General features: G+C 45.9%; 1 protein-coding gene and 2 pseudogenes across 1 annotated transcript in view; all 3 read left to right on the plus strand.

Moving 5' to 3' along the window:
- LOC142369450 (uncharacterized) overlaps nt 1-10,529 on the plus strand; it is a 16,089-nt pseudogene extending 5,560 nt beyond the window's left edge.
- Nucleotides 1-27,951, plus strand: part of LOC142368943 (uncharacterized) — a 145,276-nt gene that overhangs the window by 97,752 nt on the left and 19,573 nt on the right. The gene's annotated exons all lie outside the window — the stretch shown is intronic.
- LOC142369452 (uncharacterized) lies at nt 19,386-22,752 on the plus strand (annotated as a pseudogene).

The following is a 27,951-nucleotide window of genomic DNA, read 5'->3' on the forward strand; positions in this document are numbered from 1 at the left end:
GGAAAACCCTAACCCATTCATAAAAAGCATCACAATGAAATATAACACAATTAACACTTACCAGTAATTACATCTTATATTTGGAGGCTGTGGAAAGCCGTTTTTCCATTTACGCCCCGCCAGTTGAGCTGCTTGGCCAGCAGTATCTCATGATTCTCCAGACCGCATCTTTAATGTCAACCCCACCGATGACAGTCAAAGCAGTAATCTCAGGGGGAAAAAAGAGAAAAAAAGGCAGTATTAGTACCACAGTTTTAGAGAAAATGTTTAGACTAAATAATCAATTTCAGTAAGTGAAATCAGTGTACTGTGGTTTCTTCATTTTTCACCCGAGGTGTCCCAACTGAGCTTCATTTTTACTGTGCATGAGGAGTTTTGTTACCCACAGATGTACAAACCATACACCCTTTCCTTTAGAACAGTCCTCAACATCTCTGTACAGTTACAGTTCAACTGGATTGTTTTTTGATAAGGTTACGATATTGCTTAATCATAACCGAACAGAAAAAAAGTTCCCGTACACGTGCATCAATAACATAGCATGCTAAGCTAACACAACGATCGTCCTCGGTCGCAAAAACAGAAAGCAAACCCTCCAGTCCCAGCGGTCTGGGAACAACTTCAGACTCATACTAATGACCATAGAACAAGCAGTGTTTCTTTTTGAAAAATGGCATCAACCTCACTCGTGGCTGTATTTTGGTCGCAGCATAGCTTACAGCACTATGGTCGTTTTGACAAGTAATTACATTTCAACTATAGCCAATTTCAGCTAACCCTATCTGAAGAGGTACAATGCCACTTGTAGACACAGCAGGTTTGTATAGTTTAAGAGAAACAAAGCTAACACATCTCACACATAAAATTAAATAAGCTGAGCCGAACTTACCTTCAACTTTTCTGTGGATCCCAGTAGGCTGAATGCGGCCAGTCTCTTCTGCAAGGTAGCTGGGTCACGATGAAGTGCTGCCTCAGCCAATCAGAGTGGCGTTGACCGATTCAAATGTTAACGGTTGTGTTCCAAACTCCCCCGCAAATTTGGAACAAATCACACTGAGGGGGCTTGGTAGTGAGAAAAAAAACAGTCTAACTTCTCTTCAGGTAAAACTTGCAGTTTTTTGTGGAATAAGAATGTGTTTGCCCAGCTCACAGTAAACCCACAACAAAGGTGGGCCAAGTTTATATGTGGACCACTTTAGGCTCACATCCGGATTACTCTTTTCTTATTTGCCATGTTTTGGCCAAAACTAGCCCAAATATGTTTCAACAAAGGTGGGCCAAGTGTGTTTCTTTATATGTGAGCCACTCTAAGGCTAACATCCGGATTACTTGATGCTCACTTGCCGTATTTTGGCCAAAACTGGCCCAAATATGTTTTAACAAAGGTGGGCCAAGTGTGTTTTTTATATGTGGGCCACTTTAGGCTCACATCCGGATTACTTGATGCTCACTTGCCGTATTTCTGCCAAAACTGGCCCAAATATGTTTCAACAAAGGTGGGCCAAGTATGTTTCTTCATTTGTGGGCCACTTTAGGCTCACACCCGGATTAGTCGTTGCTAACTTGCCATATATCAGCCAAAGCTGGGCCGTATCCGTTTTGTAATATTTGGCCCAAATGTAGCATTTAGTACATGGGCCACTTTAGGCTCACATCTGTTTTGTCCGGGCCAGAAGAATGCCTACAGTGCCGGATCGTTGCCTCAAGTGGCCCACATCCGCATGCTATCTGGGTTCACATCAAAGTTAAAGGGACAGTTCGCCTCTTGACATGAAGCTGTGTAACATCCCATATCAGCAGCATCATTTCTGAACATCTTCTTACCCCCTGCTGCGTCCTGTGAGCAGAGTTCCAGCCTCGTTTTGGTGTTGATGAAAGTAGTCCGGCTAGTTTGCTAAGGTCCCGAAAATAAAGCGTTTTGCTTCTCAAAACAATATGCGTTCCAAAGAGTAATACATTTGCATCACAAAACCCTCCCTCCAGAAAAAGTCAGAGCTCACATCGCTTGGCCCTATTTTCTCTCCCTTCGTATCACTGCCTGCTGTGTAAACCGTGCAGACCGAAGTGCAGCCCGAGCACTCCCCTGCTTCCGAGCAGCAAACACCGTAACAGCTGCGGCTATCGCTAGGTGGCTGTTAGCATTGATATGAAGGGAGGCAAAAGTAGTGAGGGATACTCCATCATACTTAGCTGCCTTCCCTCTAACTTTTCATGTGTCTGGGCAAACACACCAGCTCCCTGAGCACACTGAGGAGCACTGTGAGCAGCATCAGATGTGCACGCTGTGGCCACACACCTGAATCACACCTGTTCAACACCCTGGATCATAGCCAGTTACATGGCTTATTAAAAGAATCAAATCACAGCAGCAATTTTCATTAGTTTACTTTTAATAAAAGCGATTTGGCCTACTTAAAATGAAAAAGACAAATATCTTGTTGTTCATGAGATGTGTAGTATGTTATCTGTTATATGTGAGAGTCATGCATGCAGCCTTGTTTTGCAGAGTAGACCTTTCTCACTCGAAAAAGAAAAAATCTGACCCAGTTTCAGCGCTTGTTCTTCTGTTTGCACTCAGACAGCCATTCCATCCTAAAAGAACCGCATTTCTTTTTTACTTTGGCTCGGTGAGTGGATGTGTCGCTGGCGCTGCCTGTTCGTTTCGCCATGATAAGGGGTTGCGTCTCACAGTTAGCTAGCTAACCTGCACGGTGCGTATGGGCAGGGCACATATGCAAGCACCATCAATGCTCTGATTGGCTGCATAGCGCAAGTAAGCCGTATCATTGGCTGAACACCTGTCACTCACTGCGTTATATTGAAAAATGGTACAGAAAAACACAGTATTGGTCTAATTAATTACATTAGATTAGGTCTAGTATTAGATATGAATTAATACGTTTATGGTGAATTTATTTTATGCTCTGCCTAGATTTTCTTGTGCGCTGAGACTGTGCGAGCAGATTTCCTCCCGGGCTGACAATAACTGACAGTAAAAGTTATAGCAACTGCAGTTGCTATAAAACAAAACAAACAAACATCCATCCATCCATCATCTTCCGCTGGTCCGGGGATCGGGTCGCGGGGGCAGCAGCTTGAGCAAAGAGACCCAGACGTCCCTGTCCCCGGCCACTTCCTCCAGCTCTTCTGGGGGGACCCCGAGGCGTTCCCAGGCCAGCCGAGAGACATAGTCTCTCCAACGTGTCCTGGGTCTTCCCCGGGGCCTCCTCCCAGTGGGACGGGCCCGGAACACCTCACCGGGGAGGCGTCCAGGAGGCATTCTCACTAGATGCCCGAGCCACCTCATCTGACTCCTCTCGATGCGGAGGAGCAGCGGTTCTACTCCGAGCCCCTCCCGGATGACCGAGCTTCTCACCCTATCTCTAAGGGAGAGCCCAGCCACCCTGCGGAGGAAACTCATTTCGGCCGCTTGTATTCGCGATCTCGTTCTTTCGGTCACTACCCACAGCTCGTGACCATAGGTGAGGGTAGGAACATAGATTGACCGGTAAATCGAGAGCTTCGCCTTCTGGCTCAGCTCCTTCTTCACCACGACGGGCCGGTGCAGAGCCCGCATCACTGCAGACGCCGCACCGATCCGTCTGTCAATCTCCTGCTCCATTCGTCCCTCACTCGTGAACAAGACCCCGAGATACTTGAACTCCTCCACTTGGGGAAGGATCTCATTCCCGACCCGGAGAGGGCATTCCACCCTTTTCCTGTCGAAGACCATGGTCTCGGATTTGGAGGTGCTGATTCTCATCCCAGCCGCTTCACATTCGGCTGCGAACCGCTCCAGTGAGAGCTGAAGGTCACGGCCTGAGGACGCCAACAGAACCACATCGTCCGCAAAGAGCAGAGACCCGATTCTGAGATCGCCAAACCGGACCCCCTCAACGCCCTGGCTGCGCCTAGAAATTCTGTCCATAAAAATTAGGAACAGAATCGGTGACAAAGGGCAGCCCTGACGGAGTCCAACCCTCACAGGAAACATGTCCGACTTACTGCCGGCAATGCGGACCAAACTCTGACACCGGTCATACAGGGACCGAACAGCCCATATCAAGGAGTCCGGCACTCCATACTCCCGGAGCACCCCCCACAAGAGCCCCCGAGGGACACGGTCGAACGCCTTCTCCAAGTCCACAAAACACATGTAGACCGGTTGGGCGAACTCCCATGCACCCTCCAGGATCCTGCGGAGGGTATAGAGCTGGTCCACCGTTCCACGGCCGGGACGAAAACCACACTGCACCTCCTGAATCCGAGATTTGACTATCCGTCGGATCCTCCTCTCCAGTACCCCCGAATAGACCTTACCAGGGAGGCTGAGGAGTGTGATCCCCCTATAGTTGGAACACACCCTCCGGTCCCCCTTTTTAACGAGGGGGACCACCACCCCAATCTGCCAGTCTAGAGGCACTGCCCCCGATGTCCACGCGATTCTGCAGAGGTGTGTCAACCAAGACAGCCCCACAACATCCAGAGCCTTGAGGAACTCAGGACGGACCTCATCCACCCCCGGGGCCTTGCCACCGAGGAGTTTTTTGACCACCTCGGCGACCTCAGCCCCAGAGATGGGAGGTCCCACATCCGAGCCCCCCAACTCTGCTTCCTCATCGGAAGGCTTGTCGGTAGGATTGAGAAGGCCCTCAAAGTATTCCCCCCACCGACTCACGACGTCCCTTGTAGAAGTCAGCAGAGCCCCGCCCTCACCATACACGGTGTTGACGGTGCACCGCTTCCCCCCCCTGAGCCGCCGGATGGCGGACCAGAATCTCCTCGAGGCCGTCCGGAAGTCGTTCTCCATGGCCTCCCCGAACTCTTCCCAAGCCCGAGTTTTTGCCTCAGCAACCGCCGAGGCTGCGTTCCGCTTGGCCTGTCGGTACCCATCAGCTGCTTCCAGAGTCCCACTGGCCAAAAAGGCCCGATAGGACTCCTTCTTCAGCTTGACGGCCTCCCTCACCACTGGTGTCCACCAGCGGGTTCGGGGATTGCCGCCACGACAAGCACCGACCACCTTACGGCCACAGCTCCGGTCGGCCGCCTCAACAATGGAGGCACGGAACATGTCCCATTCGGGCTCAATGTCCCCCACTTCCCTCGGGACATGGTTGAAGCTCTGCCGGAGGTGGGAGTTGAAACTCCTCCTTACAGGGGATTCCGCCAGCCGTTCCCAACAGACCCTCACAATACGTTTGGGCCTGCCAGGTCTGACCGGCTTCCTCCCCCACCAGCGGAGCCATCTCACCACCAGGTGGTGATCAGTTGACAGCTCCGCCCCTCTCTTCACCCGAGTGTCCAGGACATACGGCCGCAAGTCTGACGATACAACCACAAAGTCGATCATCGAGCTGAGGCCTAGGGTGTCCTGGTGCCAGGTGCACATATGGACACCCTTATGCCTGAACATGGTGTTCGTTATGGACAGTCCGTGACGAGCACAGAAGTCCAACAACAAAACACCACTCTGATTCAGATCGGGGGGGCCGTTCCTCCCAATCACGCCCCTCCAGGTCTCACTGTCATTGCCCACGTGAGCATTGAAGTCTCCCAGCAGGACAAGGGAGTCTCCCGGAGGAGCACTCTCCAGTGCCTCCTCCAGGGACTCCAAAAAGGGTGGGTACTCTGAACTGCCGTTTGGTGCATAAGCACAAACAACAGTCAGGACCCGTCCCCCCACCCTAAGGCGGAGGGAGGCTACCCTCTCGTCTACCGGGGTGAACCCCAATGTACAGGCGCACAGCCGGGGGGCAATAAGTATGCCCACACCTGCTCTACGCCTCTCACCACGGGCAACTCCAGAGTGGAAGAGAGTCCAACCCCTCTCGAGGAGGCTGGTTCCGGAGCCCAAGCCGTGCGTCGAGGTGAGTCCGACTATATCTAGCCGGAACCGCTCAGCCTCGCGCACCAGCTCAGGCTCCTTCCCCAGCAGAGAGGTGACGTTCCACGTCCCAAGAGCCAGCTTCAGTAGCCGAGGATCAGACCGCCAAGGTCCCCGCCTTCGGCTGCCGCCCAGCTCACACTGCACCCGACCCCCATGGCCCCTCCCACGGGTGGTGAGCCCGTGGGAAGGGGGACCCGTGCCGTTTCTTCGGGCTGTGCCCGACCGAGCCCCACGGGCACAGACCCGGCCACCAGGCGCTCGCCAGCGTGCCCCACCCCTGGGCCTGGCTCCAGGGGGGGGCCCCGGTAACCCACGCCCGGGCAAAGGAACACGGTATCCAAAAACATCATTCATCATAGGGGTTTTGTGAGCTGTTCTTTGTCTGGTCCCTCATCTAGGATCTGTTTGCCATGGGTGACCCTACCAGGGGCTTAAAAGCCCCAGACAACATAGCTCCCAGACTCATTGGGGCACGCAAACCCCCCCACCACGATAAGGTGACAGCTCACGGGGAGGAACAAACAAACAATATATATATATAAAATAATAAATTAAATAATTAATTAAATAAAATTCAGCTGTAAGCTAAACTAAAAAGGTGGGTCTTGAGCCTCTTTTTAAAAACATCAACAGTCTCTGCAACCCTGAGCTTCTCTGGCAGGCGGTTCCACAGACGAGGTCCATAATAGTGGAACGACGTCTCACCATAAGTTTTTGTTCTAACTTTAGGAACAACTAAAAGGCCGGTACCAGAGGACCTCAGGGTCCGCGAGGGCTCATAATTTAAAAGCAGATCAGATAGATAAGAAGGCCCAAGACCATTAAGACATTTATAAACAACTAAAAGAACCTTAAAATCAACCCTGAAACATTTTTTACATGTTGAGAAGATTTAAAGTTTTGTAGTTTGGGTAAAATGATCTCTCTCTTGTCTTCAGGACCAATAATTAAAACTTCAGTCTTGCCCTGGTTGAGCTGTAAGAAATTCTCTGCCATCCATGACTTTATATCTAAAATACAGTTTAAAAGAACGTTAACTGGTTCTAGGTCATCAGGAGACACGGCGATGTAAAGCTGTGTATCATCAGCATAGCTGTGAAAACTGATGCCATGTCTCCTGACGACATCCCCAAGCTGCAGCATGTCTAAAGACAAAGCGTGATCGTGCCTTTGAGGTAGTGGCTCCAACTCTTTGGAACTCTCTTCCTCTCTGTCTACGGTCTGCAACTTCTTTAGACATTTTCAAAAAGAATCTGAAGTCCCACCTATTTAAAATAGCTTTTATCTGTTCTTAAAGTGCCCATCTGCTCTGTAGCCTCATGCTTTTCTGCATTTACTGTGTTTTCTTATGTGTGTATATGAAATGTTGACTTGCATCGTATTGTGAAGCACTTTGTGAATTTTATTTTCTGTGAAAGGTGCTATACAAATAAATTTATTATTATTATTATTATTATTATTGTTATCTAAGCGAGCCTCAATGTCGTTATTTTTCAGAATATTAGACCTTCTAGATTTTGGATTTCCTCATTCAGGAATTGTTGCTGGCTTTTGGGTATGAAGTAGAACTGGTGACCTCTGGTGGATGCCATTAAATGCTTCCTCTTAATTTTCCATGAGCACAAGATAAAATTGTGATCTGACAGGCCAGATAATAGATTAAAAGTCTTACAGAGTCTTTCAGGATTATTAGTAAATATAAGATCAATTGTTGTATTTGACGTATTAGTTATTCTTGTCGCTCCTTTTATAATTTGTCTCAAATTGTAATTTTTTTCCTGACTTGATGTTCCAGTTGATGTTAAAATCAGCGAGTAGGATGATTTCCTTATTCGAGTTGCAGTGATTTAAGATTGTCTGAAGATGATCATAAAACACATCCTTTGCTGAGGTTGATCCACACAAATCACAGTAAAAGACATTGCAGAGCAGAGTGATGCATTTAGACCAGTACACTCAGCGTTAACGTCTTTAGGCCACCTTATTAGTTCATGTTGAAACTTCTCTCTGACAGATTAATACTCCCCCACCCCGCCCTGCTTCTCTAGCCTTTCTAAATACATTATATCCTGGAATGCTGCTAGTTGCTGTAGATGATGATGAATGTGTCAACCAACTTTCAGATATTCCAAGTATATCAATATTAGAGTCACTTAATAAATGTTCCATTTGCTTAGTTTGTGTTTTTCCTGGTTAAAAACAGCAAAGTGTTTCCTGGTTTCATCTCCTCTCTCTGAGCTGCAGAGTTTACTGCTTAAAAAGCTGAACGTGTGCAGAACACATCAGAGCACAGTGCTGATAGCTGAGGGCACTTATAAACGCACCCTCAGCGTTCACGTTTGATCTGAGATATTGAGACCTGTGTGGCTCGGTCTGTCCAGCTCCAGTTAGAATATGTTGGTTAGCGTAGGTTAGCTTAGGGAAATCTTTTGTGTGAACTTCAAAAGGATCTAAGTCTTCTTCCTCTCTGTCATTGCAGAAACGTAGAGCCCAAGAGGGATCCAGATGGCACTGCTGTAAGGACTGTGGGAAAGTTATCAAACAATCAAATCTGAGGTATCATCAGAGGCTTCATACAGGAGAGAAGCCATACAGCTGTGACCAGTGTGGGGCAGCTTTCACTAGATTATCTCATCTAAAGAGACACCAACATATTCACACAGGAGAGAAGCCATACAGCTGTGGTCAGTGTGGGGCAGCTTTCAATGATTTATCTAATCTAAAGACACACCAACGTGTTCACACAGGAGAGAAACCTTTCAGCTGTGGTCAGTGTGGGGCAGCTTTCAATAGATTATCTAATCTAAAGACACACCAACGTAGTCACACAGGAGTGAAACCTTTCAGCTGTGGTCAGTGTGGGGCAGCTTTCACTGCATTAGGTAGTCTAAAGACACACCAACGTATTCACACAGGAGAGAAACCTTTCAGCTGTGGTCAGTGTGGGGCAGCTTTCACTGCATTAGGTAGTCTAAAGACACACCAACGTAGTCACACAGGAGTGAAACCTTTCAGCTGTGGTCAGTGTGGGGCAGCTTTCACTGATTTATCTAATCTAAAGAGACACCAACGTATTCACACAGGAGAGAAACCTTTCAGCTGTGGTCAGTGTGGGGCAGCTTTCACTGCATTAGGTAGTCTAAAGACACACCAACGTATTCACACAGGAGAGAAACCTTTCAGCTGTGGTCAGTGTGGGGCAGCTTTCAATAGATTATCTAATCTAAAGACACACCAACGTATTCACACAGGAGAGAAACCTTTCAGCTGTGGTCAGTGTGGGGCAGCTTTCACTAGATTATCTGATCTAAAGACACACCAACGTATTCACACAGGAGTGAAACCTTTCAGCTGTGGTCAGTGTGGGGCAGCTTTCACTAGATTATCTGATCTAAAGACACACCAACGTATTCACGCAGGAGAGAAACCTTTCAGCTGTGGTCAGTGTGGGGCAGCTTTCACTACATTATCTAGTCTAAAGACACACCAACGTATTCACGCAGGAGAGAAACCTTTCAGCTGTGGTCAGTGTGGGGCAGCTTTCACTGATTTATCTAATCTAAAGAGACACCAACGTATTCACACAGGAGAGAAACCTTTCAGCTGTGGTTAGTGTGGGGCAGCTTTCAATAGATTATCTCATCTAAAGACACACCAACGTATTCACACAGGAGAGAAGCCTTACAGTTGTGGTCAGTGTGGGGCAGCTTTCACTACATTATCTCATCTAAAGGCACACCAACGTATTCACACAGGAGAGAGACCTTTCAGCTGTGGTCAGTGTGGGGCAGCTTTCACTCAATTATCTCATCTAAAGAGACACCAACGTATTCACACAGGTGAGAAGCCTTTCAGCTGTGGTCAGTGTGGGGCAGCTTTCAACGATTTATCTAATCTAAAGACACACCAACGTGTTCACACAGGAGAGAAACCTTTCAGCTGTGGTCAGTGTGGGGCAGCTTTCAATGATTTATCTAATCTAAAGACACACCAACGTATTCACACAGGAGTGAAGCCTTTCATCTGTGGTCAGTGTGGGGCAGCTTTCACTCAATTAGGTCATCTAAAGGGACACCAACGTATTCACACAGGAGAGAAACCTTTCAGCTGTGGTCAGTGTGGGGCAGCTTTCACTCGATTAGATAGTCTAAAGAGACACCAACGTAGTCACACTGCAGAGAAATGATTGGCTTAAATCAACAACAATTTTTACGGCAGATAAGCAAACATTCACCTGGGAGCAGCAACTGGAACTACCAATCAGAAGCCTTGCCTTTGTTCAGATTAAAAATCTTCTTTGTGGATTACCACCTTCTCTTGTAAGGACTTTAGTTCTGAATGTTCTGTGGGGAGCACATGTTTGAAGAACCATTGAAAGTGCTTTATAATTTGTTGGGATTGCTTTAACTGGGGACGGATCTCCCGACGTTCAAGACAAACATGGCATCAATAGTGAGTTGATGGACAGAACAAAATGCAGTCTGTTTGAAAGTAGCAACATGTTTATTCTGTTATACTGAACTTATTTGTTTTGTTTAAAGTTAAGCTCCACAAAGTAGCTTTGCACCAGCTGTGAGTATTTCTGTAAACATCTGAAGAAGCAATATATCATTTCAGTTTGATGTGAAGTCGAGCTTTACACTCGTCTGTATTTCATTGTTCTGCATTTCATTAAAGGTCAGATGTTAACTTTTCTCATGCTTTTCATGTTCTTGCTACACAGATATTTTTGAAGAAAATGTGTGTTTAGTTACGAGGGAAAGTTGACCCTTATCATCTTCCCCAAAGACCCAGAAATCTTTAACGCAGTCTGAAAAAGGTTTGGAGTTGTTCCCTGTACTTCCCAGACAGCTGTATGATGCTGATGACTGAAGCTGAAAGTTAAGGCTGTTCCAACACTAAAAGGGCACGAGGCTCAACTTCAAACTGTGAAACTCTTTCAAATGTCTGTTGTGTTGGAATCAGATGTGTGAACGCATTTTAGTCCAAACGTCATGGCTGCACTGAGGGAAAAGGTAGCTAAACAGGCTAACGCTACTTTGAATTGAACCGTTTAACACGAGGAAACTGAACTGATCTGTTTGTTGCTTCTACAACTGCTCAGTTACTCACACAATCAGGTACTGAGCAGATTTACCCAACAGACATTCTGCTGTAATCTCAGATGCTCTCAATCGCGCTGCTCACGTTGTTTTAGTCCACAACTCTTCTTCTTCTTCTTATTCTGCCCCGACGGCTGCACAACTTACCCAGAACACCCGTTGGCAGAGTGTGCACACGACACCCTTATACTTTATTGGATTGTACCTCAAACTCAAATGCTGATCATTTAAACCTGCTTCAGGCTGTTTTTGTTCCTTTTTTTTTTTTTTTTTGTTTTGTTTTGTTAGTTTAGTTTAGTTTATTCCAAGCAAAAAAATTATACAGAACAAGCGGCTAAGTACATTACAATTTTTGTACAATACACAAACTGAACTAATTCGTAGTATTTTAGAAGTACATTTATACAACTTAGATTCAAATAAGCTTGGAAAGCTTAGAAGGAGCGTCTCTGCAGCCCAGATGTTGAACAGCTGGCTGTGAGTTTCTGTCCATGTTGTCTGATGACAGAGTTCACCTGAGTTACCTGCTGACGCTGTGTGTGACATCATCAGCTGAGCTGTTGCTAAGCTACAGAAACAACAGCCCGACCCACTGATGGAGACCTCTGAAGGTTTCTACCACACCTTCCTCTCTGCTACACTTCAGCTGATTACATTTTATTAAGTTCTCTGTAACAGCAGCTGATCTTTAATAATAACTAATCCTGCAGGGATATAATTTACCTTCAGGGATTAATGAGTATTGTTGAGTTGAATTCAACTGATCTCATTTACAAAACTGATTTTGTTTGATTCATTGAAATGTTGATAAAACTTTATCATAAAATCACATTCACCTAGTTAATGATAAAGTTTCCCGTCTCATGGCCTCCCCGTCCCAACGAGATGCTGTAAGGTGTGGTTGAGGTGCAGCTTTGAGCTTTCTTTCTGAGGCAGAAACTGAAGTGTTTTACCTTCTGTCAGTGTGAGGTCCCAGCCTGGAGCCCTGAGGCGCCCCTGAGTGTGAGAGTCTCTCCCCTCGCCATCCTGGACACATGCCTAAAGTCTCTGAAGGATAGGTGGAGGCTCTAAGTTATGGGGAAATGTCTTCATTTGTAACATTCAGTCACAAAACAAAAGAAACTCCTTAAGGCTAAAATAACTTCAATGATTACAAATCGGTGGAGGTCTGCTTGGGGCCCAAATGCTAATTACTCCTTTCAACAGCGGCATTCCTCATCAACTGTGACAAACGGGCATTTGTAAAGTCATTAATAAAAATGTAGGAGGATCTCCGGGTGAGAAGGAGCAGGAACAACGAGCGCACAAAGACAAAAGGTGCTGGAGCAGAGCTGATGACCCCCTGAGAAATCTGCCAGGAGCCGCCACTGAGTTACTATGATAAAACCTGCATGTAAAGCAGAAATAAATGGCTGTAGAAGTGAAATAAATCTCCTTCTCTCAGACTGCATCTTCTGCAGCCATCAGAGCTGTTTGTGTTGAGTTCAGCTGCATATTTTCTGATAATCTGCAGTAATCTAAACTGGACAAAAGTCTCTCCCAACAAATATACAGGATACAGTGAATTATGATTCCAACTGTTTATTTACAGCTCAGCATAAAGAACATACAATGTTCAGTAGATTTTACATGAAATGTTTATTCTTGTTTTAACACTGATGGAGCAACAAGCCTGAAAGAGATACAATTATTTTCCGATATATAACTTCTGTCTTTTGGGTTTTATCTTTTATGTATAATGTATAATTTCTTCATTTTTCAACTTAATAAAATATCTGAGTAGTACACAATCTGCTTCTTTATCATATATTAGTGCTTATATATATATATATATATATATATATATCACATATGTTACAGAGCAGAATATTCTATTACTGCTGAGCCTACTATGAATGTTAAAATACGCTGACTCATGAGTCCCGTATCATGCCTACATGTATCACGTTTGCAGAAACAAAAATCCGGTTAAAATCAGTTTTGTATTCAGCGATTTATGATTGATTAAATGCACTGACGCTTCATGGCTCCAGCCAGACAGATTACACTGAGTGGAGCGATGACCGGTCCAAGATGGCCGCCCCAGGTTACAGGCTGAAGGTTTGCTTTGGTGTCCGAGGGCTCTGAGCAGGATGGATGGACCGGAGGTGTCCCATCATGGAGGATGTGTTGGCATGAAAGGCCAGTTCTTGTGGGCAAATCAAACACCGCAACTTCAGCAGACAGAAAAGAAAGAGATAAGCCATCACTTTTTAAAATGTGTGGAATAATGGCCGTAAGCGCTTTGTTTGGGATATGCGCTAAATAAACAAGTCCAAAATGAATGTATTGTCCTACATACCTTAGATTCTTAAATGTGCTGCCCCCTTATTTTAAGAAGAGAAGTATATTAGCATGCATACCCATAATAATAATAAAGCTTATATTTACAGTTGAAAAACAAAAACAAGCAAACATCTTGCATCACACAACAGTATATTGTACAATAGTATCAGCTTATTAGGAGAAACCAAGGTGAAGTGATCCCAAGCCACAGAACGTTTCCTGCCAGAAGCCATGGAAAAGAGCAATGAATTGAGTTCAATTGTGACAGTTTGGGATTCATTTTACTTTTGTAGAGAACAGCGCCCCCAAGTGTTCAAACGATGAGAGACCTCTGAACCGTGGTTCCACCGAACAATGCGTTCTGCGCTTCTGACGTCATCAATCACCTGATCAGCGCCATCTGGTGTGAGAGCGAGAGAGAGAGAGAGAGAGAGAGAGAGAAAAAGGAAAAGAGGAAAAAGAAAAGGAGAGAAAAAAAGAGAAAAAAGTGAAAAAAATAAGAGAGATAAAAAAGAAAAAAAGGGGAAAAAAGAGAAAAAAATTAGAGGAAAAAGAGGAAAAATAAAAATGAGAGAAAAAAAAAGAGAAAAAAAGAAAAAGAGGAAAAAAGAAAAAAAATTAAAAAGAAAAAGAAAGAGAAAAAGAGAAAAAAGAGAGAAAGAAAAAAATAAAGAAAAAAAGAGAGGAGAGAGAAAAAGAGGGAGAGAGAGAGAAAAAAAAGAGAGAAAAATAAACAAAAAAAACAAGCACCGACAATGGATTCTGCCCAAAGATGCACCTCTGGGAACAACAGCTGGAACGGGCCAACCTGGACATGTTCCCCCTCTGAAATGACTGAAATGAAGTGTTGCAGCACTTTGGGGGACAATAGATAACAGGTGAGCACCTGAAAAAGCCTCGACTGGGTTACTGATCCTAACAACTCAGCTGGGAGGAGCTAACTGAACTAAGACGAGACCGAGGTCTAAAGCTACAGGACGCTTTGCTCATCACCTTTGGACAGTTTTTGGTTGACTGTTGTAGAGGAACTGCTCCCATCGTCCAAATATATCTAAGAGAGCAAGAAGTGTCCAACAACCGTCTCACGGCTCTAAACAGAGCTGCTGTCCTGTTGGCTCTCAGTGTAAACCGTGATGCCATCATTCACAACACGAATAGAATCCGTAACGTGATGGAGGGCTTTGAGTTCTCCCAGGAACCTGAGAGCTTTGTTGTCGGTGTTACCTTCCTAGTAGGGTCTCCCCTGACACCTTGCCTCAGGGGTGGGGTCAGGCTTGGATTGACACAAAGACCTTGATGGAGCAGCACCAGATTGTGAACGCTCACCTGCCAGGAAAGGGAAACTGGGACACACCCGAGGGGTCAGGCCTAGAGAAGGAGCTCACCTCCCAGGAAAGGGAAACTGGGACACACCCGAGAGGTCAGGCCTAGAGAAGGAGCTCACCTCCCAGGAAAGGGAAACTGGGACACACCCGAGAGGTCAGGCCTAGAGAAGGAGCTCACCTCCCAGGAAAGGGAAACTGGGACACACCCGAGGGGTCAGGCCTAGAGAAGGAGCTCACCTCCCAGGAAAGGGAAACTGGAACACACCCGAGGGGTCAGGCCTAGAGAAGGAGCTCACCTCCCAGGAAAGGGAAACTGGGACACACCCGAGGGGTCAGGCCCAGAGAAGGAGCTCACCTCCCAGGAAAGGGAAACTGGAACACACCCGAGGGGTCAGGCCTAGAGAAGGAGCTCACCTCCCAGGAAAGGGAAACTGGAACACACCCGAGGGGTCAGGCCTAGAGAAGGAGCTCACCTCCCAGGAAAGGGAAACTGGGACACACCCGAGGGGTCAGGCCCAGAGAAGGAGCTCACCTCCCAGGAAAGGGAAACTGGGACACACCCGAGGGGTCAGGCCCAGAGAAGGAGCTCACCTCCCAGGAAAGGGAAACTGGGACACACCCGAGGGGTCAGGCCTAGAGAAGGAGCTCACCTCCCAGGAAAGGGAAACTGGGACACACCCGAGGGGTCAGGCCTAGAGAAGGAGCTCACCTCCCAGGAAAGGGAAACTGGGACACACCCGAGGGGTCAGGCCTAGAGAAGGAGCTCACCTTAGAGATAGGAGGAGCAGCTCCTGGGAGGTGGCCCCGGAGCAGAACCAGTCCAGTTACTGTCCTCTTGTTCATTGACAGGAATCTCAATTAATCCGTCTTTATTAAAATGTGCACTCTTTCCACCTTAAAGCCTTTCACTCTTTGCTTTGGCCTCTAAAACCTGGAGACATTTAAACTCTTTGAGCAGCTCTCACAGGACTTGAACATATGATCTCCGAGTCCCAAAGCAGTTTATTGCCCCTCTGAGCGATGCCTCCGCTGCTTTGTGCTGCTTTCTTGGCACTTTTTACCTGAGACTGATGAGCACAGACACTATCTTTTAGTCTTCCAACATGTTTCCTGTGAGACAGCTTTGCTCATCAACTGTCTCTGCTTTGTTCAGCTGCTCGGTGTTCTGTCTCATGCTCTGTATCCCAATAAAGTCTCAGACTCGTTGGTTTCAAACTTTGAACACTGAGAAAGATTGAGTGGAACCTGGAAAAGGCTTGAACTCAGTCCCTATGAAAAGAAAATGAAAAGAGAAAGTTTAGGATTCAACCTTTCAGTGTGTAGTTGGTGCATGTAGTTGTCTTATCCACCAGTGACCTCACATTTCCCCTGATGATCGAGGGAAGAAATGCTTTAAACTTCCTCCTCCTTTTCCTCCAGTTTCTTCCTGCTCTGCATCCTAGACGTCTCCTCTTCAGCTCATCCAGATTTGGGGTATTTTTCCAGCCATTTTTTGGGCTTTTGTGAAGCTCAGTTAGCTGCACCAACAGGTGAACAACTTTCCCATTGCTACGGTTACGCATCATAACAGCTGTGAAAACCTACCAGAGTGACCAGCAGAGGTCCTTCCAGCAGCATCCACACCAGCTCAGAAACATGTTTCAGAAGTCTCTGTTTTCACACAGAAAATCTGAAGAAGATGCAAAGAATTCTGGGATAATGGTGCTGACCTGGTTCGGTTCCACCTGAACCCAAAACATTTAATCCGGAGTCAAAAGCTTCCATCCAATACGTATCATCAATCTACATTTATAAATAACTAAAGCTGAGACATGAGTTTATCATTTTATTTTTTGAACTAGAATTATATTACGGTGGAATTCTGCAGTTAAAGAAAGAGGAAAACCTCCATTTAACCAGGAGTTACAGCAGATTAAATCTATAAGTTAGTGTGAATATAAACATATATGGTGAAAAACACTAACTTCATGGTGGCACTGGAGGACACTCAGGTATTCTGCAGAAGCACAGGAGTTCATCCCCTTCAGATAATGAATATCTGACGCTGATTCCTGCTTTTAAAAGAATCAATGAGAAATCCCCAGTGAGACGACGCTGCCACCAGAAGGTCAGATTGGAACATTACACTATTGTTTGGATCCAGCACTGTGTTCTTCAACAACCTTCAGTTTTACAGATCATTACGGAGGTGAAAAAAGTGAACACAAACTCCTGAAAAACACTGAAGCACAGAAGCAGTGCTCAGTGTGCTTTGGGAGCAGGAACCCCAGAAAGACTTCTGGGGACTGAGGGGATTTTCCTCATTTTTACGTCCCTTCATTCATTTGCCTTTTTCAAGCACTTGTTATTACTTATTTGAATTGGCTGATGTGACAATTCTTCATGCTGCTTTCTGCTTTTGATTAGTTTCAGGTGTAGTCTGAGTAAGAGGAGAGAATAATGCAAAACAAGAAACTGCAGCACTGATCTGACACGGCTGGATCTCAGCAGGAAACACTCCCTGAGAACCAGATCTAACATGTGACTTCCACTGCGAGTCAGCTCAGTTACAAACTGGGTTTAACTTCTGAGGTTGGTCTCTGACTGAGGGACTGTCTCTGTCACGCTAACAGCCCCTCCGGCTGGCTCGCCATGTTTCGCCACATATACACAACATGACGGGGTTCATTCGGGGGAGGTGACTTCACTGATGACCATCTGCATTCAGGAAGACCGTCCTGCATAACATTCAGTGGCTACAGCGACTGTCTTGCATTTCTGGAGGCTACTTCCTGTTCAGCCAGGACCATAGCTTAAGTCATGAGCATCATACAGCTGTCTGGGAAGTACAGGGAACAACTCCAAACCTTTTTCAGACTGCGTTAAAGATTTCTGGGTCTTTGGGGAAGATGATAAGGGTCAACTTTCCCTCGTAACCAAACACACATTTTCTTTAAAAATATCTGTGTAGCAAGAACATGAAAAGCATGAGAAAAGTTAACATCTGACCTTTAATGAAATGCAGAACAATGAAATACAGACGAGTGTAAAGCTCGACTTCACATCAAACTGAAATGATATATTGCTTCTTCAGATGTTTACAGAAATACCCACAGCTGGTGCAAAGCTACTTTGTGGATCTTAGCTTTAAACAAAACAAATATGTTCAGTATAACAGAATAAACATGTTTCTACTTTCAAACAGACTGCATTTTGTTCTGTCCATCAACTCACAATTGATGCCATGTTTGTCTTGAACGTCGGGAGATCCGTCCCCAGTTAAAGCAATCCCAACTAATTATAAAGCACTTTCAATGGTTCTTCAAACATGTGCTCCCCACAGAACATTCAGAACTAAAGTCCTGACAAGAGAAGGTGGTAATCCACAAAGAAGATTTTTAATCTGAACAAAGGCAAGGCTTCTGATTGGTAGTTCCAGTTGCTGCTCCCAGGTGAATGTTTGCTTATCTGCCGTAAAAATTGTTGTTGATTTCAGCCAATCATTTCTCTGCAGTGTGACTACGTTGGTGTCTCTTTAGACTATCTAATCGAGTGAAAGCTGCCCCACACTGACCACAGATGAAAGGTTTCTGTCCTGTGTGAATACGTTGGTGTGTCTTTAGATTACCTAAGCTAGTGAAAGCTGCCCCACACTGACCACAGATGAAAGGTTTCACTCCTGTGTGAATACGTTGGTGTCTCTTTACACTAGATAATGTAGTGAAAGCTCCCCCACACTGGCCACAGATGAAAGGTTTCTCTCTTGTGTGAATACGTTGGTGTGCCTTTAGATGATATGATGTAGTGAAAGCTGCCCCACACTGACCACAGATGAAAGGTTTCTCTGCAGTGTGAATAAGTTGGTGTGTCTTTAGATTGCCTAATGTAGTGAAAGCTGCCCCACACTGACCACAGATGAAAGGTTTCTCTGCAGTGTGAATAAGTTGGTGTTTCTTTAGATCAGATAATGTAGTGAAAGCTGCCCCACACTGACCACAGCTGTATGGCTTCTCTCCTGTGTGTATACGTTGGTGTCTCTTTAGACTACCTAATGTAGTGAAAGCTGCCCCACACTGACCACAGCTGTATGGCTTCTCTCCTGTGTGAATGCGTTGGTGTCTCTTTAGATAAACTAATTGAGTGAAAGCTGCCCCACACTGACCACAGCTGTATGGCTTCTCTCCTGTGTGAATACGTTGGTGTGTCTTTAGACCACCTAATGTAGTGAAAGCTGCCCCACACTGACCACAGCTGTATGGCTTCTCTCCAGTATGAATTATCTGATGATACCTAATATTTGATCGTTTGATAACTTTCCCACAGTCCTTACAGCAGTGCCATCTGGATCTCTCTTGGGCTCTACGTTTCTGCAATGACAGAGGGGAAGAAGACTTAGATCCTTTTGAAGTTCACAAAAAAGATTTTGTCTAAGCTAACCTACGCTAACCAACATATTCTATCTAGAGCTGGACAGACCGAGCCACACAGGTCTCAATATCTCAGATCAAACGTGAACGCTGAGGGTGCGTTTATAAGTGCCCTCAGCTATCAGCACTGTGCTCTGATGTGTTCTGCACACGTTCAGCTTTTTAAGCAGTAAACTCTGGCTTTTTGCTCTTTTACTAATTCTTTTTGTCATGATGAAACTCTGAAAAGGAACTTGAGCTACAATATTTCAGATAGATAGATAGATAGATAATAACGTCTCATAACGTCCACGCCTTGTAGCGGTGTGAGGGCTTGCGTGTCTCAATGACCCCAAGAGCTATGCCAGCGGGAGTGCCTCAATGCTTAGCACCCCCGGCAGGGTCACCCATGCTGGACAGGTCAAAGGGTAGAGGCCAGACAAAATGTGGACCACCTCACCCCGAAGGTAAAAAGGGTTAGCGTAGGGCCAACTACCTTATCTAGAAAAATACAGTTACAGAAGCACCGATGATAAGAATCCAAGAAACACAAGTCATGGGAAAGGAAGGGCCTCCAAACAGGAGGCTTATGACGCAGGGCAGTGAAAGCCGAAAGGAAGCTGCAAGGCCGACTCCCCTTCTGAAACCCAAGACAACCATAAAGATAGGTACATGGAATGTTAGAACAATGTACGAAACTGGGAGATCAGCACAAGTAGCAAAGGAAATGAGGTAGTATAAAGTCTCTCTACTAGGGCTGAGTGAAACAAGATGGCTACAGGCAGGAAAGATTAGGCTAGCAACAGGAGAGATGCTACTGTATTCTGGTCACATAGATGTAACCCCCTAGGTTATATATCACCTCCTTTTATTTATTTTTTTACTCACCTTATATATTTATTTGAATACAATGCATTGTAGGCCTTTTCCATTTTATTACACTTACCTTTGATGCTTTGCGCCTTGCCAAAGTCTTAGACATACACGTGTATTTTTTGTTGACTTTAAAACACGCAGTAAATGTTGTGTTTGCTACTTTCCTACTATTTACTACTGCCAGTAAATGCATCACTTTCCCCTGTTCTACCTTACTGGTCAGTCAAGGGCAATATCAAGTTTGCGCAATTGTGATGGCTGGGGGGTGGGAACGGTAACGGAGGTGTATGAGTCAGCTGTACGGGCGGCGTGAGTCAGCAGGTGGCGGCTCTCGAAGAAGCTGGATTTTATGCTGTTGTGGATTATCGGATGTTTTACCAACTATCGGGAGCTACAAACATTTCGGACATGTGGCCTGGATTTTGGAGATTGTGGAGTACAGAACCAGACCAAGCCCGTGATCCAGAGTGGACTGTTGGACCGGAGTTGGAGCAGTTTTGAAGCCGTTCAGTTAAGACTGGTAATCCCTGGTGGGGTGAGTAACGCGTTCCACCTGGTTGTGCTGAGAGCCGCCATCGTTGGGACTGCTATTCTGCGGACGTATGCTAAATAAGAGCTATCAGGCCTGCAACAATATATGAAGCTACGGGACTGCTTTATTCCTGCAAGAGACTGATTCTGTGACGTTTGATTAATTTATTTTGTTGGCTCTTTTTGGGTTTTGGTAACTTTTTGTTGTTTAAAGTTGTTTTTGTTTTTGATTTGGGATTTATCTGTTTTAGCACTGGTTGTGTCGGGTACCCAATTAACAGGTGTGACAGGAAGCTTCCTTGTGCTATTGTTTATTAATAATATTACTGTGATGAGATTGAACTGTTACATGTTTAAAGTGCATTGCCCTTGGGTTTCTTCTACTGACCAGTACGGATTATTAAACTGGCATGTTATGTCATACTACCATTTTTCCTTTTTTATTTTAGTATAAGGTTAAAAGCTATATTGCACTTTGCTTTCGGTTGTATGGTAAGCGAGCCTAGTCTTGTTAATGCGATCAGTTGCGCACTCTATGCACAACATACACTGTTACCTGTTAAGACACTCATTACTCGTGAGAGCACAGGTGGGCAGCCGTGGCCTAGTGGTTAGGGAGGTGGACTTAAGATCAGAGGGTTGCAAGTTCAAGTCCTGCCATTACCTCTCCCTACACCTCTATTCATGGCTGAAGTGCCCTTGAGCAAGGCACCTAACCCCAGGGCTTGTAACCAATACCCTGTATCTAACTAGATGTAAGCTTTGGATAAAAAGCGTCAGCTAAGTGTAATGTAATGTAATGTGTGCAGAAGTTGTTAGAGTGAAGGTCAGAGAATTTGGGCGTTGTTCATAGGGGAAACGTGAGCAACGGGTTACATAGAAGATGGAGCTCACCACTCAGAAGGAGTCGCCCTGATGCTGGCAAAGGAAGCACAGAGAGCACTCATTGGCTGGGAGCCGGTCAGCTCACACATCATAACGGCCAAGTTTGCTACAAAGAAAAGCAACATCAATCTGAATGTTATACAGTGCTATGCTCCTACTAATGACACGGAGGAGGAGAAGAAGCATGCTTTCTACCAGCGACTTCAAGCTGTGTTGGACAAAAGTAGAAACAAGGACATCACTTTACTTATGGTCAGATAACACAGGCCATGAAGAGGTAATGGGAACACAAGGCTAGGTAAGATGAACGAGAATGGGGAAAGATTTGCAGATCTGTGTTCGCTCAATCAACTAGTGATAGGAGGCAGCATCTTTATGCACAATCGAATCCACAAAGCCACATGGAGATCACCCGACCACGTCACAGAAAACCAGATCGACCACATGTGCATCAACCGGAAGTTCCGACGACTGTGGAGTGATTTAAGGGTGATGAGGGGGGCAGATGTGTCATCAGACCACCACCTTATTGTGACGTCAGCACGGCTGAGGCTGAAGAAACACTCCACAAACACCAATCCACGTAAAAGATTCAATGTAGGCCTGCTCAAGGATAAGGACATCCAGACAGCATTTCAAACAGGTTTCAGCCACTGCAGGAACTCTTTAAAGAGGAGGATACAGATATTGAGAACCAGTGGCAACAGGCCACAAAGGGCTGGCTGGAGGTCTTGGGCAAGACGAAACAACATCACAAGGAGTGGATGACCTTCCACACTATGAAGAAGCTAGAAAGGAGGAAACAAAAGAAAGAGGTATTGAACACAAGCCGGACAAGATCAGAGAAGGCAAGGGCACAGGAGGCCTACACAGCAGCAGACAAGGAAGTTAAAAAGAGCATCAAAAAGGACAAAAGAGACCACTTTGAGGACCTAGCCAAGCAGGCAGAGGAAGCTGCAGGGAAGGGAAACCTGAGGGAGCTCTACTTGACGACAAGAAAGCTAGCAGGTAAATTCCAACAAGTAGAGAAACCAGTTAAGGACGAAGAGGGCAACCCACTTACAACAACAGAACAGCAACTTAGAAGATGGGCAGAACACTTTAATGAGCTATTAAACAGACCAGCCCCAGAGGCACCTCCAGATATACCACCTGCAAACACAGAGCTACCTATCAACACGGGAAAACCTACAAAGGTAGAGGTCAAGAAGGCCATCATGTCTCTAAAGAACGGGAAGTCAGCAGGACCAGATGAAGTACCAGCAGAGGCCCTCAAGGCGGACATAGTGAGCTCAGTCAACATACTGCACAGCCTTTTCAGTAGGATTTGGGAAGAGGAGCATGTTCCCCTGGAGTGGAGGGAGGGCATACTCGTTAAGGCGGTAGCATGGTTGCCGCGTCTGTCACGGCGGTGTCGCACCGTGACGTCAAAATGACGTTTCAGGCCTGGCGCTTCCCTTGAAAAGACGGCGCAGCGCGTTGTCGTGAACCAGTCGATTTTTGTAACTTGGCGGCGCCGAGCACAACGAACCGGATGGACCGATGTGAGACCAGGCTAAGTGGGGAGGTGCATTTGTAAAGCAGCTGTACGAAACTGCAGTGAAACAGCACAGGGAGCACGTAAACTCCCCAAACTGGTGCACAGAGATTGGCAGAACTTTGGGGAAAGAGAGAGAGTTCTGTAAGAATGTGTGGAAGCAGCTACGGGACAGATACGTGAAGGCAAAGAAGAGGGCAGAGACTCTGTTGATGCCGGGGGCTTCAAACCTTCACCTCTTTTAATTGAATTAAAAAATTAAAATGATCCAAAAACTGCAGCAGTATCATTAATTACAGTATTCCTGCTCTTGACAGCGGCATTGTTTTCTTCTCCACTTTCGTGGTTGTAGAGTAGAGGTAACCTTCACGTAGCAGCGCCACCTCTGTGACGGAGAAAATTGCAACTACTGGCGCGCAACAACTTGCGCCACTATATAGGGTCCTATGGCGGGCACGAACTCGTGACGTCATCAACACCGCTCGCGCGAGCAGACGCAGCAACCATGCTAGAGCCTTAAAACTACCGAAGAAGGGGTATCTTGGTAAGTGTAACAACTATAGGGATTATGCTACTGTCAACAGCAGGGAAAGTGTTCAACAGAATTGTCCTGGAGAGAATGAGGGATGTAGTGGATGTCAAGCTGCGAGATGAACAGGCAGGTTTCCGGAAGAACAGGTCCTGTGCTGACCAGTTTGCCGTCCTACGCATCATAATAGAACAGTCACTGAATTGAACTCTCCTCTCTACATCAAATTCATAGACTACGAGAAGGCCTTTGATAGCATAGATAGAGACACCTTGTGGAAGTTGTTGCGGCACTACGGGATACCAGAGAAGTTTGTATCTCTAATCCGGAACACATATAAGGACATGAAATGCAGAGTAGCCCATGCAGGACAGCTAACAGAGAGCTTTAATGTGAAGACAGGAGTACGTCAGGGATGTTTACTGTCGCCATTTCTTTTCATACTGGTTATTGACTGGATTATGAGGACTACTACTAGAGGAGGGAGAAATGGGATCCAGTGGACACTTTGGATACAGCTGGAGGATTTAGATTTTGCCAACGACCTGGCACTCCTCTCACACAACCACAAACAAATGCAAGATAAAACAGCCCATCTGGACAGAACATCAATCAGTACAGGACTCAAGATCAGCAAAAAGAAGACTGAACTCATGAAGATTAACATTACAAACAGCACACCAGTCACAATTGGAGGGGAAGAGGTGAAGGAGACAGAGTCCTTTGTGTACTTGGGAAGTGTGGTTGACCGGCAGGGGGGCACGGATAGGGATGTAACAGCCAGGATAGGGAAAGCAAGAGCAGCCTTCATCATGCTTAGGAACGTCTGGGCCTCCAGAGTGATTCGCATAGCCACCAAACTCCGGATCTTCAACTCCAACGTCAAGTCAGTATTGCTCTACGGATCCGAGACATGGAGAACCACAAAAACAACACAACACAGGATACAAACATTTATAAACACTTGTCTGAGAAGGATCTTTAAGATTAAGTGGTCAGACAAGATCAGCAACCTGGAGCTGTGGGATAGAGCAGGACAAAACCCGGTGGGAAGCCAGATCCTCAAGAGGAAATGGTCTTGGATAGGGCACACCCTTAGGAAGACACCATCCAGCATCACAAACCAGGCACTAACCTGGAATCCACAGGGTAAACGAAAGAGAGGAAGGCCAAAAAACAGCTGGAGAACAGACACAGAGGAGGAGATGAGGAGCATAGGCAACAGCCGGCAAGACCTAAGGAAGAAGGCCCAGAGACGAGTGCAGTGGAAGGGTGGGGGGGGGGAGAGAGAACCGCTGGTTTAAAGGAATAAAAGTAACAGCGGTGGTAATACATGACATTCTTTACACTAAGCCTCTGTTCCAGCTTACAACTCAGAGGTCTGCAGCCATTCATCTCAACAGCCATCAGGGAAACACAGTCCGTTTTAACTCAACCTTTGTTTCTCTTTGTTAAAACAACTCTACAAACCTGTCATCTAACCATTAAAGACCCAGAATATTACCACCACCAGGTTCAATTCATGTAACCCAGAGACTTTAAACCCAAAAAATGAAGATAAGCTCCTGAACCTCTCAAATCTGCAGACAGAGCCAGAAAAAGTCCCACCACAACAATCTTTCCACTGAGTTTCTTCCAGCAGATCATTCAGCCTGCAGCACATGTTGAGTCTGAGCACATCTGGATCTGCAGCTCAGAGAGAGGAGATGAAACCAGGAAACACTTTGCTGTTTTTAACCAGGAAAAACACAAACTGAGCAAATGGAACATTTATTAACCCCTTAACGTTTTTATGTCCCGCCGGCGGGACGTTGCACACTTCAGCGCAAATCCGGGGTTTTCCTCAGCCCGCCTTTATATGTACCTACATATGTTATATACTGTTGGAAAGCTAAGGGTCTTGTGATTCCAATGGTGTATCCAGGATACAATCAGAACTGTGGACGCAGTTAACACTCATGTAAAAGCAGTCGCAACAAAAAAAAAGTGTCAAAGTCACCTATAAAGCCTCACAGTATTGTAAGAAAAGAAACAATTCCAATAAAAACGGTCCTGTCACGTTGGCAAGGGTCCAATTAATGTTCTCCAGTAAAATAGTTAGTCTACAACAAGTATTTCGCCCACAAAGACACAAAGTCTGCGGCGGCTAACTTTCAGAATTTCTGTCAGAAGCATATTTTTTAGCCTACAGGGCAGTGGAAGGAAATGGTAAGGTTTGCTTACCTATTGTTCCTGTTGTGGTTAGAAGAAAGGCTAGCAGCATCAGTTCTGTCACGTACGCATTACTCAATCCAGGAGCCAACACCAGTTTAGTGTCGGAAGAACTCACCAAGACACTCAAGGTTAAGGGCAAGCCTGCCAGGTTAGACCTTTATACAGTAGGAGGCAGTCGAGAAGGAATATTTACTGGAAGTGTGGAGCTTGAGATAGACTCACTGCACGATGGCAGCATGTACACGCTTAATGGTGCGAGAACACTAAATAAGTTAAACATAGGACTTATCCGTCTAGCTACACCTGATGAGACGGCCAGATGGGATCACTTAGCGGACATCCCTATTCCCAGTGTCAACTCCAAAGATGTGCACCTTGTTATTGGACAAGATGCACCACGTCTTCTCAGAGCTGAAGAATATCCTGTAGGAGGAGATAATGACCCATATGCTACCAGAACGGTGCTTGGCTGGGCCATAAATGGACCAATTGATTGCAAGGAAAGAAGGAAGGCCAGGGCCTACTTCCTCAAGCCCGATCATAGCCTGCAAACTCAGGTGGAAAGGTTTTGGAAACTTGATGACCCCACACACAAGAACAATCTATCAATCAATGACCACAAAGTCATTAAACTGTGGGAAAATTCATTCTCCAAAGAAGGCTCACACTATAGCTTAGACATACCTTTCAAAAAGGAAACCGTGACATTACCAAACAACATCAACTTAGCAACACAGACTACGATTACTGGAACGCAGACCTGAAAGAGAAGTATGTGGAGGCGATGAAGTCGACCATCGACAAAGGTTATGCAGAAGAGGTCTCAGCTTCGTCACTTGACCGCAGCGATAGCAAGATCTGGTACCTCCCACATCACCCAGTGACTCATCCCCGCAAGCCTGGAAAGGTGCGTGTCGTCTTTGATTGTGCAGCTAAGCAACGTTCCCTCTGAGCTGCTCGCACATTCTCAGCGCACAAGAACATCTATGCAGCGCATAAAATAAAATTCACCATAATCGTATTAATTCTGCCAATGATACGGCTTCCTTACGCTATGCAGCCAATCAGAGCATTGATGGTGCTTGCATATGTGCCCTGCCCATACGCGCCGTGCAGGTTAGCTAGCTAACAGTGAGACGCAACCCCTTATCATGGCGAAACGAACGGGCAGCGCCAGCGACACATCCACTCACCGAGCCAAAGTAAAAAAGAAATGCGGTTCTTTTAGGATGGAATGGCTGTCTGAGTGCCATCAGAAGAACAAGCGCTGAAACTGGGTCAGATTTTTTCTTTTTCGAGCGAGAAAGGTCTACTCTGCAAAACCAGGCTGCAAGCATGACTCTCACATATAACAGATAACATACTACACATCTCATGAACAACAAGATATTTGTCTTTTTCATTTTAAGTGGGCCAAATCGCTCAACCAGAGGATGAGCCGGCTCTGTTCCTGGTGGAGGGGTTCAGCTCCTGGTTCTGCTCCTGCTTCAGCTCTGGGCTCAGCTCCAGGTTCAGCTCCTGGTTCTGCTCCTGGTTCTGCTCCTGGTTCTGCTCCTGGTTCTGCTCCTGGTTCTGCTCCTGGTTCTGCTCCTGCTTCAGCTCCGGGTTCAGCTCCTGGTTCAGCTCCTGGTTCAGCTCCTGGTTCTGCTCCTGGTTCTGCTCCTGGTTCTGCTCCTGCTTCAGCTCTGGGCTCAGCTCCGGGTTCTGCTCCTGGTTCTGCTCCATTCTGGTCTGCACAGTTTTTAACCATCCAATCACAATCCATTAAACTCATTACTGTGCTTTTTATTTAAATCCCTGTGAACTTTAAAATGCTTCTTTAAAGACCCACTAAGGTCACAGTTCAAAATATTTGTAGCTTTTTGATCAAATTCAGAAAAAAAATGTAATGATAACTCTGTAGACCGACAGCCACTGTGTGCAATATCCCATAAATCTCATCTGAGTCAGTGGAACACCATCAACTTAAATCATTTTACTACATTAAGACAATGATCCTGTTTGAGGAAAGGGTCCCAATATCATCCCAAATAAGGCCCGACCGATATATCGGGGCGATATTTAGCATTTTGGGGATATCGGCATCGGCCATACTTTCCATAAATTTCCACCGATAAGTTTATATCCGCAAGTTGGGGCCGCGGTGGTGGCCGTACTACTTGAAGCAGAGAGAACAAACTCCCTTCAAGGTAAGCATATACGAAGCCTTATCCCCTGCAATAAGTCACAAACACACCAACGTTGCAAAAGCACGGCACCACAACGTCTTTATTAGTGTATACAACTAGTGAAAATGGTCCATTTGATCTGTGTAACGACGCAAACCTTTAGCTCACGTAAGGATAGCCAGAATGA

The sequence above is a fragment of the Odontesthes bonariensis genome, chromosome 19 (genome assembly GCF_027942865.1).
Source record: "Odontesthes bonariensis isolate fOdoBon6 chromosome 19, fOdoBon6.hap1, whole genome shotgun sequence".
Lineage (NCBI taxonomy): Eukaryota > Metazoa > Chordata > Actinopteri > Atheriniformes > Atherinopsidae > Odontesthes > Odontesthes bonariensis.